The sequence below is a fragment of the Notothenia coriiceps genome, unplaced genomic scaffold, assembly GCF_000735185.1.
Source record: "Notothenia coriiceps isolate Sejong01 unplaced genomic scaffold, NC01 NC01_scaffold00037250, whole genome shotgun sequence".
NCBI classification, from domain to species: Eukaryota; Metazoa; Chordata; class Actinopteri; order Perciformes; family Nototheniidae; genus Notothenia; species Notothenia coriiceps.
This window is the reverse complement of record NW_011369951.1, coordinates 13,838,927-13,852,449: the sequence shown is the minus strand read 5'-3', so window position 1 is coordinate 13,852,449 and position 13,523 is coordinate 13,838,927.

Here is a 13,523-nt window from a genome sequence, read left to right as displayed (position 1 = left end):
TAAGTTGAATCAATTATTCATTATAACAGAGCCTCGGCGGCCAGTGGTTTCTAACCTTTTTAGCATGCAAAGCTACAACCCCACATACAGGCTGAAATCCTCAACGCACAGATGTAATGTATGAAAAACGTCATAACCTCTACGATCCACGCATTTCAAAGAGATCAAAAGCAGAGGACTAGAGATGTACCAACACAAATCAATATCGAACAATTTCACTGACGCCTAAAAGTCTGCATTTTTACTGTTACTTTTCTATTAAGGATCTTTAACCCATTTGATTCAATTTCTTGGTGCCTCTGCTCCGCTGGTCTAGTCCACATTAAACCTGTTTAAAAAAACGCTGATCTCAGTACATCTGTTAGCAGTAAAGGATATGAAGGATTTATTCAACCCTAAAACCTGTTTTTGCGGAGCCACAGTCCCAAGCCGAGTTTAGTCCACCTTCGAAATTACCTATAAACTTGTATTGGGAACAGACCATTTCTGTAAACTTTAAATGAGTAAGGAGCTCCTGATGAGTCACCCTTAAACTTGTCTTGTCAGACAATTCCTTGTTCTTGTTTTGGGACGGCTTATTTAGGTCACCTAAACCTGGGTTTTGGGAACACAACTATGTATCTAACATTAACCTGCCCTTTCATTTAGTCCACCAACAAAATCAGAACTTTAATCTCTGGTTTTGGGAACCGCATATTGAGTCAACCCTAAATGTGTTCTTGATAACTACAGGATCGAGTTCCTATACAATTACTGGGAAGCAACGGTTTATTTACTTCACCTTTAACCCTGTTTGGCAACCTATTGATTTACTCCACCTTCATTTGTTTTTGTCCAAAGCTTAAACCTCTTTTGGGAACCACTGTGGTTTACTTCATCCGTTGAATCTGTTTTTGGCACTCTTCTATTTCATTCACCCAACAACATTTGTTTTTGCAACCACACCTTAAACCTCTTTGGGAACAACATGTTCTCTCCACCTTAAACCTCCTTTTGGGAACAACTAGTGTTCTCCTCCGGTAACACCTGTTTGTGAAGTGTAGTAGGAATACAGATTAAGTGTTTTACAGAAAAGTCTCTGCACTTCAATATTTTGCGCTGTTATTGTTTTTCACATTTCTTTCTTTATTTATGTCCAGACAAAAGATCATTCTGCGTCATTCTCTAACCATTTGAGTTCTGCGCAAATAGGAACAGATCTCACCCCAGCCAGGCGGAGCATCACTACCCGGGCGGGCGCTGCGCGGTCGCGCAACACACAGCACAACAAAACACACACGCACACACACACACATGCACCGTCTTGTAATCTGTTCAGTATTCATCTAACAGTGTTGATGGGAAAAGGTGTCCCGTGCTGGTGAAATCTAATTACACTTCTCACGATGTCTGTAGTAGATTTGTAGTTTGTCACGCACACACACCAAGTTGACAGTGATTTTTTCCACTTTGTTTATTCTCACGCTGTGAAGGCATGTTCACGGAAAGATGTGTGAACGACCGCATCTCTCAGCCTGATTCAAACCGAGCTGTTTTCAGCAAAGAACACTTACAACAGCAACCACACGCATGCATGAACCCATGTTCATAAACTCAGGAAAACTGCAGAGTTGTTTCTTGCTATTGCCTTTGCTAATTTTATCTCCAGAGTAGCAGTAAATAGTATTATGCAGAGCTCTTTGACGCTTAGATGTCTTTATATCTGAACTGTTGTTTGAAAAAGTTAAGTAATCTTCAAAATGGAGGCACCTTTACGACGTTATAATTCATTATCTGCCTCCTTCACTGTCCTAATGTCATGGAGTTTGTACGCAGCAAGAGACCAATTATGGCTCAAATTGCCACATAGGTATGGGAAGCGACTTAAAGGTCCTTCTATAGACAAGCGCACCAATGACTCTCTTTAGTCCTGCAAACATTAGTGCCTCTGTTTTCTTGGCCACAATTATCACCTTCTCACTCTGAAAGACGTCACTTATCGTCTGGGCTGTGACCTAATCGCAGCGTGAGCCTTTGAACTCATTAGCCTGTGGCTGGGTTATTTCGCCATTTGAGGTGTCTTGGATTGACTGGAGAGGTTATTGGTTCAGCTAATTGCTATTTGCATAGCTTTATAGTATCCCAGCTCTTTTTTTTGCCTCCGTGACTTTCAAACCTTTTTTTTTTCATGTCCTGTTCTCTCTGGCTTCCGTCTTTCTGGCTCTTGTTTCTTGCATTGCGGGTGAGAGGAATTAGACAGTGTTTGGTGTTGTGATAAGAATCATGCTTACAATAGCGACAGGCTCATTCAGGATAGAAAGCCATGGAGGAGGAGAGCCCAAACATTTTAATATGTGGCTTAATAACTCTTTCTATCTGCTTCCTTGGTTTTCTCATTCCTTTCTTGTCTGGTCTGTCTTTGGCTGGGTCCCGCACCACATTTTTCTGTGATTATAACATATTGAATTCAGGAAGGATGAATGGAAATGGAGGAATATCTTGAAATGAAATGATTCAGTAATATCAATATTTTGTGTTGAATAGTGATGGAAGATGGGTGTCTGGGCCTGTTGTTGTTTAACACAATGTTAAGTGGGACACGGCTGGTGGCATTAGAAAGCATTATTTGGTGATGGAGGGTTGACGGTTTAACGTCTACCAGCGCTCGTTGTGCAGGCTGGGACCCTTTTTCTTGAGTCCTGGCAGATTGATCCAACAGTAAGTCAACTAATATCTTGCTTACATCAGAATCAGAATTTTACCTTATTTAATCCACTGGATAAATTTGGTTTCATTCAGTTGCTTCATTTAAAAAAAAAATATTATAAATAAAAAAATAGAATAGGAATTATTTATATGGCATATACACATTTCAAATTAGAGCATTCCCAATAAATAAGATTAAAAAATATATTTAAAAATAAAACTGTAAAAAAAATATTAAAGTCAATTATTTATAAAATGATGCTTTAGTATTAATAATAATAATAATAATAATCAATAATAATAATATAGATCAGATTGTATTAAGACCTTTCAAGGACCCAAGGCCGCTTTACATGGTGAACAAACCAAACAACGACAAAACAAAAGGGGCCAAATAATAATGTAAAACCTAATGCCTCACATGTTTTTTTAGACCAATTAAAATGATCTGCTATTCGGGCCTAACAATTCTACGTACATTCTTGTCGTGGTAATCTGCTTCTGAAAGCCCAGAGTCTGGAAGAAAAATGAATTCCTTCTTTTTGGTTTTAAAAAAAAAACCCCCCCCAAAATTTCAACATGATGGAACAATGTTTAGCATGTTGGAGGTAACTTACTTTGCTTTTCATTTGACCTACACTTTTCCTCTCCATCTTGTGGTAGCACTACCTTTGTCACTTTCTGAGTCCTCTAAACCAAAGAAGGAATTTCATTTTTTTGCTCTAGTGGGAACTCCTGGGTCTTGTCGAGAATCTAATATCACCGGTCTCGTGTGGAATCGTACGTAGGGAATTTGTTAGGCGAATACAGATATTTTTAATTGGTGTGTAGTAAGTGTGGGTATGCATCAATGCCATTCCCTGCTCTCTGTCTTTGTGTTTCCCTCGCTCGCTCATCCGAGTGCTGTGTGCACGTCTTCCAGATGAAATGTCAGTCTCATTTCGCTTTATTAGTTGAGGGACGAAGAGGAGGGCTTTACTCTGTAATCTCAGACTCCCTGGCGGGCCGCCGCTCAGCCCTGCCGGTACCTTGAGGAACACACTCACCTCGGTTTACATAGAGGCTTTTAAAACACCTTATCCTCACACTATTCCATTATAAACCTGCGAAAAGTGTTGTTTCGTATTTGCCATTTCCCGCTGCTTGCGGTGCTGTGAAACTGCGCCCCCGGGTGACGGAGGTGAAGGGGACAAATGGTTCTGTTAAAAGCATACGACAGGAGCGTTTGATTGGACTGATTGATTGTGATGGATTTGATTGGCCTGCGGGGGGTGTGATCAAATAATGAACACCTTCAGGCTCGGGGTGGCTTTTCAAAGAACAACTGTCTCTTGCAAAAGGACCTTCTGTCCATATCACTCAAGAATTAGCTATGTTTTTTTAAAAGATTGCATTGCGAACATGCAATTTAAAGCAATACCCACTCATGTTAAACATCATGTGTGCAGAAAAAGGTTGCTACAGGTTATAAACTGATGATAGCCTCCATTTTGGGAAGCTTCATAATGTAATTAAAAGATAACAAAAACTCTCTTTCAATCAACCAATTAACAAATATTTCAGTAAGATGTCGAGTTCCAAGATTAGTTCTTCATAAAAGCTATGCACACAATTATTCAATACAATATTTAAAACGGTTCGGATACACTGCAACTGATTTTCTACTTTGCTGTTCCTTCTCTCTCATTGTTTGGATTTTTCTTCACAACCAATCACTCTCCTTTTATGCATGATTTATAATTGTACTTGCATCTTTGATTGATATTCTCCTGCTGCATTGTGTTGTATTACCATCAGCTGCTTATTTTTAATTCATGCTGCTGTTTTAAGGCAGCTTATGTCCTGCCATTGTGTTTATCGTCCTCCCTTTGGAAAACGCTTTGTACAAATGAACGCGCTCTATAAATAAAAACATTATTATTATTGAGCCACCAACACGGTAATACTCCGCCGCTCCAGGGAGTCGTTTCTCTTTTCTCGCGTCCGGTTTCATGTCAAGCTTCTCCCACACTGGGCCAGCTGTGGTTCGGCTGTTGGTGAATATGTTAGCATGCCAATGAGGCCCAAACATGTCTCCGCAGAGCCAACCTGTGTGTGTGCAGTGCGTGGGAGGTAAAAAATAGAAAGAAAATAGCGCCCCCAACCCCCGTTCCCCTGAGGGAAAAGGTGTCTCTTAAAAACACCAACATCAGTTTGTTGACTCGCAGCTATAGATGCACAGCGAGAGGTGAGCCGGTCAGTTTCATATCACTTTTTTTTTTTCCCGTCCTGCAAAGGGAGTCTTGAGGAGGTGGAGGAAAGGGCAGGGAAGGGAGGGGGGATGTAGGGAAGGGGCAGACGAAATTGAAATAGAAAACCAAGTCAGTGGATAAAGAAACAGGACTCTTCATTTTTGCCTTGTTGTGCAACCGTGTATATTTCCCACCCGCCATCGCTCTTTCTCTCCGTCTCTGTCTCCCTGCCCCGCAGCGTCCCCGCGATGATTGATATGCACCGAGAGCGAAGCTAGCTACAGAGACAGAGAAAATCATGCATAAAAGATGAGCGCAGTTTATTGTGTTTTCCTGGGGGCCGAGGGGAAAGCCGAAGTTATGGATTTATGCGTTGTGTGATTGGATGAGAGCCCGGACCCGTGGGACAAATGTTGAGACGGGAAGACGGGGGGGGTGGTTTAGGTTTAGAGGTACGGAGCAAGAACTTGTGTCGGACAGGTGGGAATTACTTTCCTACAAGGGGCGGGAATGCGGTGGCCGGAGGGAACCACCACCGCAAAACTTCCCCACATCCTCACTTCACTCTCCACAATGGAAGTTGGCATCATAATTACATTATGATAGTCCAGCCTCACCTCCTCATTCAGCTCAGAGCAGCCAAATGGACTGAGTGGGGTTGTGTGAACGTCACCTCGTTGGGTTGCACTGATTAATTGGTTTTGCTGATACTTCGGGTCACTACTTATTCAAAATGTTACATCGGCCCGCGTGATGGATGTGACGCGTTCTGTTTGATGACAGTGTTTAATTGATCAATTTCTACGGGAAGCCATTAAACTGAAATCATTCTAATGAGACATTTTGATTAGATTTGAGTGCGCTTGAATATATTTTCCTGTTATTATGGCGAGTTTAAGTGTCCTATTACACTGTGTACATGCGGTTAATGAGCTAAAACCCTGTCAAGAATAACATTTTAATGAAAATACTGAGTATAACTGCATAGCTCGTGCTGTTCCTGACACATTTCATTTAGAAGTCTTGAATTTCAATTCATCATTTATATTGATAATTCGACATTCTTTTTGCACTAAATATAAAGTGTTTTTTGCATGATGTGCAACAATGGTGAAAGAAGATAGTTGGCCAAACTTTCTTCTTTCACTATTGTTTAGAGCTGATCAGTAGTCGCTTTAATCCCAGTAACAAGTACGCAAACCAACTTCTGAAAGAGAATGACAGAAAATGGAAATATCGACTATCATTCAAAATGTTGTAGTGTTGTACCCAAATCCCAGTAAGCGCCATGTTTTGTATATGCAAATGCACGGCCTTAAACAGAATAAAAAATGTATTGTTTGATATAAATCCTCTTAAAAAAATCACTCCATCTACATTTTGATATATTTTTCAATTATGAATAACGTTTAATTCAATCTAATAGTATAAATCAAATGGCAATTGCAACTATCATTCAAATATAATTGCAATAATTTGTTTTTCCAGATTCCCGTCCAAGAAACATGAAACCTCCTGAAACAATAAGAGAAAGTTTTTCAAACATAAACAGAAATGCATTCTAAAAAGAATGCACTGTACTTATACATCCTTTGAATTGTTCTGTTCTAGAGAACAACTGGACTACCGAAGTAGTAATACCCTAATACTTAACGACACATTTAAAAAGATTAATGGAGCTTAATGGAGCAGTGTGAGCTGCACTTTGTGCTTGGTTGGGAGGCATCACTCTCTTTCCATCGGGGCTCAGCCGACAGTGTTTTACCGATCATTGTGTAATGTCAGCTTAAGGTTTTCTTTAGTGCATCATTTGAGGACAAATGAACCATGAGGAACAGAAGACTTTCTTCTTGCAAATTGACTGAAAACATGCGATTTAACTGAAGTCTCCTGGCAGATTATTGGTATTATCTCATTTAATATGGCATCTTTATGATTAACTGTTGTTTATTATCTCTGCCAGGTGTAAGCCTGTAAGGGAGACTATGTGTTCGGTCATGTTGTGTGTCTGTCTGTTTGTCTGCAGCTAATCTCGAATACTACAGGACCATTCAGCCTGATTTGTGTTGTGCAAATATAAGACTCAATGCTCAAGGACACCTTTTGGTTGTGGTAATTCAGTTTTTGAATAAATAATTATATTGACTTTGTATACCCTTATTGACTGCCAACTCCTTACGCCCTATAACCCGTTACTACGGGCCTCAATTGATAAAACACTGCAATGGCTAAAGGCATTTTAATCCTTGCACTATGAAAAAACAAGCCTTACAGTGTGCTGTGAAATACTGTATGCAGTAATATTGTGGCCTTTCTCATGACCAAAACAACTAAATCCATTGGAAAGGTTGAATTCCATACGCTTAATGTCATGATCAACTTTAGTCACAAACAATATGAGATAAATAAATCCCTGTTTGTCTTGGCCACCATCTTTACTGTAAGGAAGCCAATCAAGTAAGATTCAACTCTTTGTTTGAAAGGGGAGAGGGACAAACTTGGTACATTAGAGATTTTCATGTGCACACTCCATAACACCACCACTGACGATTAGGGTTAGTAGATTGATTTAGAAACGCATCTTTAAAAATACAGAATTTACTCAAAATACCAGTTTCTTTATCAAAAAGAATATTGTATGTTACACTGGCAATGTTATATATTTATCTTATCAAATTTAAGACAAAAATGTATCGGTAGAAACCCGCTTACACAACTGTATTTCCCTTCTTGTCACTTCTTATCTACGAGTATTTTAATGGTAATTGTTTTAATATGTCCTTGTATGTCCAACAGGACTAATGCTGTTTCATTATCAGTAGCAGATGATCTTTGAGCATGTACAGAGCCGTCAACAAGTGCCTCAGTTATGAAGGCTCTCCTCTGATTATGGACATGTTAGCTGTGACTCGGTGATCTCTAATCACCTCCATATCTCAGAGCAGCTGCTATTGATTGGTGGCCGTCGAGCAGGAGTGAATCTACCCTATTGATCTGCTTTGATTCTTTTGTTTCATCTCCCCCCAACTCAACTAATTGGGCTATTCTTTGTCAACAAGATTGACTTTTATGCCTGATATTACGGCGCTGTATTTATTCCCTTGAGGGGAAAAACAAATTAAAGGGAGTGTTTTTCCCCCCCCCTTCTTCTCCTCCTCTTCTTTCATAAGGATATAATTCATACAAACCCTCTTTTCTCCTAGATGCTCATAAATTCAGAGAAGAAATCATTATTTTCTCATAAATGTGATGATATTGCTCTCATCGGGCAGGCTGTGATGTAAAAGCACTTTATGAGATGGGCTATCTATCCCGCGTGTCACATGGTGACTTTCTTGCTGTGTGATTGGCTGAGCAACGTTGGCGGTAATGCCATTTCATTAAATAGAGACACACGAACGTTTTCCATCTGGGAAAAGAGGATTCTCCTCATCTGTCTCCGTGCCAAGGGAGACTTAAAGATGAAAAGTGACCTGGTTGCTCTTCCTCTCTCCCTATGAGGGACGCGATGTCTCCGTAAAGACTGTCTGTCTCTGTGACTGGCCATCTAGTAAACAAAGATGCATTGATTGTGCGTCCCCTTTAGCCCTGAGGCCAGTATTGACCAATGCATTACTAGGAGGTTTTGTCCAACTGGAGTGATTACAGCATTTAACTGAGATTTACTCTGCGGTAAGGAAGACAGGACTGTCTGAGGAAGATGAACTGCCCTGCAGACAGGAGGTTGTGGGTTCAGATCCCTGGGGACAGTTTCGTGAGAGCTGCTTCATTAGACACTCTCGGTTGTTCACAGGGAGAATTATGAATGCATATGTTCACAGAAGACAAAGCATGTAGGGTCTGTGTTGGACACTTTATCAGAGATGGGGATTATTCTGCATCAGGTGTGGAACAAGAAAATAAGCCTTCAAAGGTCATGGAAACACAGATGGCATGGCAACTACGGAGAAGTGGGTGTTAATGACACCGCTTCTGACACAATGTTCTGTTAAGAGAGAAAAATAACATACATTATGATATGAAATGTGAAGCACACTGTATAAGTGGAGAAATGGAGGCACCATAAGTGCAGAAAAAGTTTCGAAGGCTTTGAAAATGATATTGTGTTCCTGAAGAATTTGTCCTGAACCATTTGCTTATGAACCCAATGAATTCAACCCTTTTATAAAGCAGATTAATCAACAAATACAGACAACACACGACGTAGCTTTAGGTAGCAAAACACGGAGATATGCTCACCTTAGCTGTTATTCTGATCAAAAGTCTTGTTCAATGGCATTCAAATGAGAAAAAACGTGGCTGAAGGTTAATTCATAGGTTAATCCAATGTCTCTGTCACTTTGAAACAATTATTGATAATCCATAATTCAATTTGTATGCAAAAATCGGAGAATAAAAATGTGCTGCTAATGGTAGCCACCAGAGGTTAGCGCAGCTTCCGGTTTTTCTACGCGTCACTCTCACTCCTTATTTGGTAACCTGTGAGTGTATGTGGAACTTTCCCTTGATTCCTTTGGCTCTGACAGTTAAAAAGAGATGTCAATCATCAAAATCGACCAAGAGGGGCCAGAGATAGGTCAAATCCAACCCAGTCTCACAAAAAAACGTGTAATAACTACGTTGGTCCACAACGTAGGACGTAGTATTTCTACAAAATCGCCTCTGAAATTGTAAGATCCCTACGGTTTTGTTCACCATTCATTCCAATGGCTGGCGTCTATGTCACGTGATCTTCACATTTCTCCCTGCAGAATAAAAAAACATGGCCGAACTTCGTTTTATTCTCGGTGTAAAATGCCTATTTTAAAGTTAGTTTGGCCATTAAAATGCGTTTTGATGTCATTTGATGCGAGAAATATGAGTTGTTATTTCAGATTATGTGTGCAGTGGATGTACATGATCTTTAGTTTGCTAGTTATTACGAAGATTACGTCAGGAAATTGTGTCTATACAACGTTCTCATTCATAACACTCCGTTCGATGTCTCACTATGGGATGCGCCTCAACGCGTATGCACCAGAAGCATCAATCTCATTACGCCAATCCTGATTGGCTGGTGATCTTGACGCCAACGTCAGGGAATCCACCAACCCTATAAGTAGCTTGCGCCACGACGCAGGCGTCATTCAAACACCTCTTCTCGCTTCGGAGCACATCTCGAGAAAGATCAGTAGCTAGCTAGTTTAACGGTCCACAGACTGATTTACGAAGCTAACCTTCGGTCGACGGACGCTNGTGTGTGCGTGTATATAGATGTTTTCCATCTGCAGGATGAACATAATACACTCATACCCATTCATTTTCGATGGCGGTCAAATCTGACCGAAAACATCAAGGGTGTTTCCCTGTTGAATAAATCACTCAAAATTCAAAGCAAGTGGTGATCATCAAGTGTATTATGTTCAGAGGCCTAGTGTGGAGGATGACATAAGGTATTGAGGCAATTGGATGAAAAACACAATATTTATGACTAAAATAAAAGTCATCGGTCACTTTTGACCCGAAACGCAAGAGAAAGGTTTTTAAAGACCTGCCTGCAGGGATATGAGAAATCACACCAACCCTAAAAGAAAGGAAAAGGAAGAAATACATAAAGCTGAAATAACCGCAGTACTAGAAAGGTAGCAACACAGAGTCATACATTATTCTAACACTTTCTAAAGACATTCTTTTAGACAGCAAATTTATCCCGATCTGGATGCTGCTAAACTATTTCTTGGGGTGAACCTTGTAATCAAGACATCTGTGCGATCGCCCACACTGGGTTTGCCGCACCATTGTCTTGCAAAGAGTTGCCGATGTGAACCTCTGCCCCATTGAAATATTCTACACAGCAGTCTGCTCTGTTGGTGATGATGATGGAGGTGACGATGTAGGACTCCAGCAGGTCCACTCTCCACCAGGGGTTGGTCATCCTACCAGTAGCGCTGCATGAACCATGATGATAGTTAGGTTCACGGCTTCCATCAATAGCTTTGTCTGCATCTCCAGAATAGTCTGCATTACGTTGTGACTGGCTTGCTTTTCCACGCAAGGCCACATTTTCTGTAAATCAGACATTTGAAATACATAAATATTTGGTGTATGGAAAAATAAAATGTAATCAATGAACCTGAAAAAAAGATGTTGGCCACTTGAGGGCAGCCAACACAAATTGGAACACATCACCTCCTTTTGAGTTCATTGGGTAAAGTTGTTTGCAATCAGTCGCTAATTTACAGATAAATAGCATCCCATTCAACAGCACTGAATATTTTATTGACACTATGTCCTGAAAAAAATCCTCCACAGACAAGTTGTGATTGGTCAATTGTTGTCTGATAGAGCTTTTCAACAGTAATGTTTCTTTATGCCTCCAGGAAAAACCAGATCCTACTTACGCTAGGATCTGGCTTTATCTATGGTGTCTTTGTTATAAAACACTGAAGTGGTTAACATGTGGTTTGCAATTTGTGACACCACTTGGATGTTAAGGCAGAATGATGCGTGTGCAGAGTTTGACACTAGAAGTGTCCCTAGCAACCACCTTGGTAACAATGAAAACGTTGTATGGACACAATTTCCTGAAGTAATCTTCGTAATAACTAGCAAACTAAAGATCATGTACATCCACTGCACACATAATCTGAAATAACAATTCATATTTCTCGCATCAAATGACATCAAAACGCATTTTAATGGCCAAACTAACTTTAAAATAGGCATTATCCACCGAGAATAAAACAAAGTTCGGCCATGTTTTTTTTTTCTGAAGGGAGAAATTTGAAGAGCACGTGACATAGACGCCAGCCATTGGAATGAATGGAATGCAGTTGGAGGTCAACCAATCACAGAGCTTGAGTACTAATCAGAGGGCTTGTCAAACAGAGCACATGGTGTAGTCCTAAACGATAGCTGGGGATTCTGGGTAGTGTAGTGTCTTCTGCCATCCTTTACTCCGAAAAAATATTTGTTTCTCCGAATCGAAGGGGGAAAATACAAAAGCATTGCACACAATTTAAACCAATCAATGTTGTGTAATTAACAAGGATAATCTGGTGTTTTTTAGTCGATGAGTAGTGCAGATATCACTGCAAAATCAATCGACAGTAAGGGGAATACTTACTTCCGGGTGTACAATTCTCCGTTATCCAATGGGAATGGACGCTCACATTGCCTTTAAGGGCAGCCGACACAAACGAATGCCGTGCTTCCATGAGCGTCAAACCCCGCCGCAGATGAGAATACATTGCAATCAGTTGAAAGCTATTTGCTTCCCTTTATGAAGCNTCCTCCTCATAGGTGGTGCGTGAGGCTCAGGTTTGGGAAGGCTAAATAACAATTTTTTTACCTGACGTTGCCCGCCTCCGGCGTAAAGAGCGAAAAGAGTCTCTTTTCGCTCTTTACGCCGGAGGCGGGCAACGTCAGGTAAAAAAATTGTTATTTAGCCTTCCCAAACCTGAGCCTCACGCACCACCTATGAGGAGGAGGAACGGTTGGAGGGCACAGGTAGCTGACAGACACAAACAAACACAGAAGGGGAAAAGAAGGAGGCAGACTGTAGATCCTTACAGTTGCTTCTGCAATTAACTACAGGTAGCCCGAGTGTTGGAGATGATTGACAGAATGGCTTGGCCTGATGGGGAAAGACAAACACGAGAACTTTTGCTCCATGACTTCGGTAGCTTTAAAGGTCCCATGTCATGCTTTTCCAGTCCCCTTGTGTGTTATGAAGGTTTTTATGCATGTAAACCAGGGATGGGCAAATGGCGGCCCGGGGGCCGCATGTGGCCCCCGCCTCCTCTTTTTTATGGCTCCACCTCCAACCACGCACACACTCTCCAACAATGCAGCCGATCGTCCCACATGAAACTTCCCAACACTGAAACGTCTGGCAAATGTAGTCGCTACCCGTTGAAACTACCACCCACCCCCGGAGTATTAACCTACATGACCGGTGCTCCCCGTGTAGTAAGTGAACCTTAAGTCGGTGCGTCGTGTGTGTGGGTGTGTGTGTGGTGTGTGTCTATCAGGTAGCATAACGTACATTACTAACTTGCTTTATTGATCACGCCTCGTAAGAAATAACCTGATAAAAAATGTAATAAGAACGTTCTTGTCAGGACCGGTTATTCGAAGTGATATTGTGTCACTAGCTCAAGTGTTCACCAGTACAACATAAACAACTTGTCCAACCAATAAAAATTGTCACACTTACTCTTTATAAAAAGGTCCAGCACCCTGTCAACACAAATTAGACTTAAAGTTCTTCTTGTTTCAGAACCAAACAATCTGTATCAATTTGAACAAAGACGGTATTTCAAGTCCTACTATTATGTTGAAAATATCGAACATTTCGTATTAATGGTTCAACCCTTGGAATTGAGTGGCACCTCGTCGCTAATTTGTATAAATCGGTCACACAATTACACCTCATAAAGGGGCGCCACCTCTGTTTGCTGCTTACTGTGTGTGTGCCGCATGTCTAATACAGACCCATCAACGCCCTACCCACCGGCTTTTTTAGCTAGTAGCGACCAGCGCTGCATTGGATCCCAGATCCACCTGCATAGTCATGATGGATTCATTTGTTATGAAATCTAATTAATCGTAAGAAATTTTAATAGA